Here is a 6885-nt window from a genome sequence, read left to right as displayed (position 1 = left end):
TGGAGCTATGAACCTCTCTAGTCAATTGCAATTGCTCACCTTTAGGAACACATAGCTTATCCATCCTATAGAGTAACCCATCCTGGAGATGGTAGTCAACCTTTTTATCGCAATCGTGCACATGATTCTGACTCTGCAACTTTTTATACACCTCCTTGAAGTCCTCATCTTTTAAATATGCCTCTTTGTATGCATCATGGGTGAATGGTTCCATGTGCATAAGAGTCCCCAAAGTTGTGATATTTGATGTGGGTGGCCTTGACTCATTTGTTCTTCCCTTCTTATACTTGATTAACAAATATAATTTTTGTAAAAACCACATCCACTTGTAATTCCTGGTCTATTGTAGCTTACTCTAGGCCTGAAGGTAATGTAACAGTTGGTGATCAATGTGGATTACTATCTCTTTTCCCATCATATAATGCTTCAACTTCTTCACATATTGCACCATGGCATAGAGCTCCTCGTCATAGGTAGGGTAGTTGTTGGGTGTGGGATCCCATAAGGGAATTTTTGGGGCTTAGAGCCCAGATTTTGGTCAAAAATTGTAATTCCAATGTAAAGACTCTGCATTTTGTGGGCATGGAGTGCGTAGTTTATTAAAGAGTATGTTATGAAACCAGCTCAAGAAAAGATAGAAAAGATAGATCAATGCCTTAGAATTCGGCCTCTTCGAGGGGGCAACCTCCTCTACATTACATAAATGAACAATTCTTGGATGATACAAATGAAAAGACCTCCTTTCTATATATAGGAGTCTAAGGGGTCATAACATAATAAGAGCCGACATAACAATAATAATGTAAGGGCACAATAATAACAATAGTGGGCTTCTATGGGGCACAATAGTAACAATATGGGCACTACATGGGTACATCAATATAATAAGTGGGTTATACTAATAACAATAAGGGGTTACACTAGTAGTATAGGGGCTTAACATGCCCCTCTCCTTCAAAAAGCGTTGTCCTCAACACTTGAGTAGTTCTTGATGCTTCTGTATAAAATTCTTGTCCTCCCATGTGGAATCTTCAGCGAGTAAGTTCTTCCACTTGATGAGATACTCTGAAATTGATCGATTTTGTAGCTGTCGAGTTCTTGTTTCTGTGACTGCTCTAGGTTCCAATATGATTTTTCCTTCCTCTTCAATTTCTGGCAATATTGTTTGAATTGGGATCTTTTGCAACTTTTGAATAAGTGGCCATACTTCTTCGTCCTTCTTCCATTCATCCCTTGCTTCGTTTATCCAATCTGGTTGGATAATATAAATAGCACAAAACAATGCTTCCACGTCCTCATCCTTGAAGAGTCTTCCCATTCAGTAAGGTCGCCATTTTTAAGTGCATGTAGTATTGCCAACATTTCCTTCTCATAAATAGCTTGCTTGAGATGTAGCAGTAAAAATACCCAATCACCTACATCAAAACATTTTTTCACTACGATGTTTATCTACCTGTTGTTTCGTTTGATTTTGCACCAAAGTGGCGTTATCCTTTAAAAGTTGGAGAACTTGTTGTTGATGCTTGATGTGATCTTTCACTGCTTGAACCTTTTTCTTCTTGATATGTCCTTCTGTCTCTAGAGTTTGAGGAGTGGTAATTTCTTCGAATCATTTACAAGATATGGTCGGATTCATTTCTTGATGCTCGATGTGATCTTTCACTTCTTGAACATTTTTCTTCTTGATATGTCCTTCTATCTTGATAGTTTGAGGAGTGGTAATTTCGAACAATGAATTACAAGATATGGTTGGATTCATTTCTTCTTTCTCGATGTGATCTTTCACTTCTTGCACATTTTTCTTCTTGATATGTCCTTCTATCTTGAGAGTTTGAGGAGTGGTAATTCTTGCCAATGCTTTACAAGATATGGTCTGATTCATTTCTTCTTTCTCTGGGGTGGGATCCTGGCGTATATCTTCTTCTTTTGATTTTTCTTGATCCTTTTCTTCCTCCTCTTCATATTCTATGTAAAATATTTTTTTCTCAGCACACTTATGACCTTTAGTGCATTTTCTATCACAATTATAACAAAGCCCTTTTTCTTTTTTTTTCTTCCAATTGTTGTGGTGTAACCCTTGTAGGTTGTGGAAGGCAAGGAGAAACAACACTTCCATATTTATAGTTGTGAGGGGTATGCTTCTTGGTTTCCATAATTTTTCTTTCCACTATGTCACAAAGCCATTTTACTCTTTTCAATTGTTGTGGTGTTGCTCTAAAGAAGGTGTTGCTCTTTGTATCCTCATAATGTGCTATCATTTCCTTCGTGAAAATTGACCACGTAACAAGTTGTTTACTAGAACAAAGCCCTTTGTACCATAAAAATTGATCTGGTTCTAAATATGAAGATGCAATACATAACTTTTGTAACAGTTGTACACCATTTAGATCAAAATATTGCTCCATCTAAAGTATCCAATTTATCGGATCCTTGCCATCAAACTTCCTCATCTTGTTTTTTCTTGATTTTAGGAGCTCGACCTTGAAACGACTGTAAATCTGTACTTTCAGATCTTTAAGTTCTGAAATTGATATCTATAGTAGCCCTCTGAATCCTCTTTCCAATGCCACTAGTCTGATCAAAATTGGATTCTCTAAGAAAAAGTTATGCACAATCTCCCAAGATGACCTGATTATAGACCTTTCCAGAAGAGCGAACTTGTATGAAGTGCCACGTGTCACTGGTTCAGCCTCTGGATCTGAGAAAGATATAAAAAAAACTACAATCTATCCTCTTTATGTACCTTCTTACAAAATTTCAATCCGATTCCCAGAGAGAAAGTTATGACGATTTTCCCGAGGTCACCTATTTTGAATGTAATTCAGGAGTCAGCAAAAAGACCAACTTCCTCAGATAATATCTCCGCAAATATTGATCGAAAAGATTTGAAATTCGGACCCAAGGTTCAGTGTGATTTCTTCTCCAATGGGTTTTTTTTGCGACTTCTGAAACATCACAAAAAAAAAGTTATAGTGGACCTATTTGGAGCAGTGAAACCCTAGAATACAAAGCTCTGATACCAAATGTTATGAAACCAGCTCAAGAAAAGATAGAAAAGATAGATCAACGCCTTAGAATTCAGCCTCTTCGAGGGGGCAACCTCCTCTACATTACATAAATGAACAATTCTTGGATGATACAAATGAAAAGTCCTCCTTTCTATATATAGGAGTTTAAGGGGTCATAACATAATAAGAGCCAACATAACAATAATAATGTAAGGGCACAATAATAACAATAGTGGGCTTCTATGGGGCACAATAGTAACAATATGGGCACTACATGGATACATCAATATAATAAGTGGGTTATACTAATAACAATAAGGGGTTACACTAGTAGTATAGGGGCCTAACAGAGTATTAGGGTTGTCCAGCCTTAATTTTGTTATTGTAATGTCGGTTGTAGAGATCTACCGATGGTCTGCAGGCCATGGAATTGTATAAATAGAGCGAGGCTCTAAGTAGTTTGATAACATAATGAGAAAATGAAGAACTTATGATGTGTGTGAGATAGATCTGAAGTGTAAAGTCTAGTTTTGTGTCATAGAGTAGGAGAAGGCTCTGCAAGTAAGTGTGCAAAGGCCTAGTAGTTCGCAGCTGAGTGCGCAGGGAGAGTCGAGTCTGTAACAGTTGGGATTATTAATAAAGAGAAGTTTCCTTTCATTTCTATGTATTAATTTCCTGTTTTATGCATCTGTTATCTTGGGTATAAAATTCACTTCTAATACTTATATGATGTACGAATGTGCATAATTGTATTTATTAAGTGAATGCAAGATAGAATATTTGTTTACGCGAAGTTAACTAAGATCTGTTAAGAAGATAAGTACGATATGCAGTGTAGTTTGAGTAAATAGTGTAGTTCGTTGCCATAGCAACACGAAAGCATCTTAGCCCTTGCTTAGGGCTGCGCGAAAGGCGATTATAACAGATCGCGAAGGTACTGAAGGTTGGAACAATTCGTGAAGCGACCTACGTGAAGGCAAGCATAGTTGGAATAAACCGACATCACAGACATCTCAAGGGTGCGAAAACTTGGTTCCAGCATCCCCCCATGCTGCTTCGGGTCAGACTTCAGTCCGCTCTCCGTGAGCTGATGCTGAAAGATCCAATAGTGTAGGGATTTGTTTGGCTAAATAACTCTGAACCTAGGTTAGGCCCCCATAAGCCAACAAATGGTTCTGTTGCTGGGACTGCAATTTGCATAGAGATGTCTGATGTTGTATCATTGGAATCCAACTAAGAAAGAAATTGAAGGTTGGTTGGACAGATGAATTCATGAATTCGAGGTGAAGGAGAACAGAAACCCGCGACTATCAAAAGAAGAGTGGCTAGATAGCTACCTGTATATAGAGATCCACGAAATCTTTTTCACGTCCTTCCTTACTAAGCTATACGAGTGGATCACAAAGCTAGAAGACAACCAAGGAAGGTGGAAACTTGACGATCCTATTGTGTGGACCCCAGAGCTAGTGCAAAGATTGGAAGCATCGGAGGATAAGATCGTGTGCATCGTTGATCATTGGCTCGATCAGATTATAGGAGGATTCATTACTAAGTTTGCGGTTGACACCTCAGTTAGCTACAACGAGGCAGAGTGACGCTTTCTCAAAGGACCACGAGGTAAGTATGTAAAGTCTTTGAATACTTGGATTAAAATGTTATTATGCAAAAAGAGGGTTATGCAGTTACCTTGATGTCCGGGGCTATGTGAAGTGGAAAGGTTTACAGGAACAAAGGAAAGAAGGGTCCAGAAAATAGCCCCTTGATTTCGCCTCCGCAAGGAGATGAGGAAGAGCTCACAAATGTCTCTCTACGAATACCACCTCCACCCACACCACCACCGGCTTCACCTCCATCTTCGCCTGTACCAACTCCACCACCACCGCGATTCAATATGGAAAGCACAGTGAAGTTGCCTTTGTTCAAAGGTTTGGGAAATGAGGATCCGAACCAATTATGGTTCATTGTAAGGGTTGTATGGAAGCGCAAGGTGTTACAGATGACCATATAAAGAAGGTGATGTTGGTTAGAGCCCTATAGGACCGCATGTTGACCTGGTATATTAAGCACTCCAACGATAACCCAAATGTGAGAGTCACGGATATCCAAGTAGCACTAATAGATAATTTAGCAGGCCTAAATCTGAAGCGCAATCAATAATTGGATTTAAATAGATTACAATGCTACTAGGCGAGACTCCTTGGGAGCTAGATCAGAGGCTAAAATGTAGGATTCTCCAAGCCAATATGAATCTGATAGATGGATAGCGTCGCGAGTGGTTTGTAGCTTCGCTACTACCACATTTAAGGAGTGCGCTATTGCAGCAGAAGATAATGAATCAGGCAGAGGCCTTAGAGATTTCTATGAGGCTACATGAGACCCCAATGCAAGATCCTAACCTAGGAGTTTAGTTGATCCACATGCAGCTGAAGAATTTGTGCCTTGAGATACAGAGTCTGAAACACGATAGGACGATTCGACCAGAAGTGCACGAAGAAGTATGGTGTGTGAAATGCAAGAGTCAGGGTCATGACAAAGACCACTACCCAGATTTTACAAATTACCTCACAAGAGGAGGATCGACGCCTTTAAGGCCAGAGACTCAAGAAAGACCTAGCGTGGTGCCTACTTTGTGGTGTGTGATCTGTCAAATAGCTAGAAAACATGCCATGGAAAATTGTCACTTGTTACAGAGGTATACGCAAAATTCACAACAGTTGTTCTACAACTTTTGTAGGTCGATGGGATATGACAAGCACACTTGCAGAAGCTATGAGTTGATGATGGATAGAACTCCCACCTACCGTGTTCAGGCTAAAATGCGGCCCCTTGACCAGAATGCAGGAATGGCGCGAACAAGATTTCAGGGGCGCGGACAAGGTCGAGGCGGAGGAGGAGTTAGAAGAGGTCGCAGACAGTTGATTTGCTACAATTACAGAGGGCCATGACATTATGCCTGTGACTGCATGAATCCAATGCGCCCGTTGTGTTTGTATTGCACATTGTTTGATCATGAGACAGAATATTGTCCTACACTGATAACTAGGATACGCGACAAAGGAGCACTACCACCTCCCCCGACTCAGAACCTACAGATGATGAGGTCTGAGTCACGCGGGGAAGATCTGAATATTAACATTGTGTTCTAAAGTGGAAATGCAATAGGAGATGACAAAGGAAAATAGCCAAAAGATAGTACTTGGGTTTGCAAAGCTCTGGAAAAAGAAGTGGAGTTTGATTTGGAGCGCACTCAGGAAACCTTCAAGGAAGCAAAGAAGAGCTTCACTGATGCCTCCACTTCCAGAAGCAAAGATAAACCGGAGCCGAAAATGGACCCATCTATGCTCACAACGTTCATGGAAACCTGTATGAAGTTACTGCACAACAGTAAGGCTACGAAAGGGTTACAGGAACTCATCAACAAATGCGTTGGGACCGTGCCAGGAGAACCGCACGTAGTCTGGAATATTGGAAAGCATAAGACAACAATGGGACAATAAATGAGGCTAACCGTGCAGGTCGGAGAATATGTGATGGATCAAGTCATCCTGGATTTGGGATCAGATGCGAATTTTCTACCAAAATACACATGGGAGCGAATGGGAAGTCCTATGCTACAGTGGTCTCCAATTCAGCTAAGGATGGTGAACCGGCAGAAAATAATACCCATGGGGCGGTTGCAGGGAATAACTGTGGATATTGAGGGAGAAAGAGCACTAGTTGATTTCGAAGTGATAGAGATGGTTGATAATAGCAATCCCTACCCCGCGCTCCTAGGAATTGACTGGGCCACTAAAATGAATGGGGTAATCAATCTAAAGAAGTGAAACATGATTTTTGATAAGAAGTCACTATGCGTAATTATACCCCTGGACCCTGT

This window comes from Pinus tabuliformis, chromosome 9 (genome assembly GCF_031772625.1).
Source record: "Pinus tabuliformis cultivar Carrire ecotype Pingquan chromosome 9, CPIR1, whole genome shotgun sequence".
NCBI classification, from domain to species: domain Eukaryota; kingdom Viridiplantae; phylum Streptophyta; class Pinopsida; order Pinales; family Pinaceae; genus Pinus; species Pinus tabuliformis.
This window is presented reverse-complemented; position numbering follows the sequence as displayed.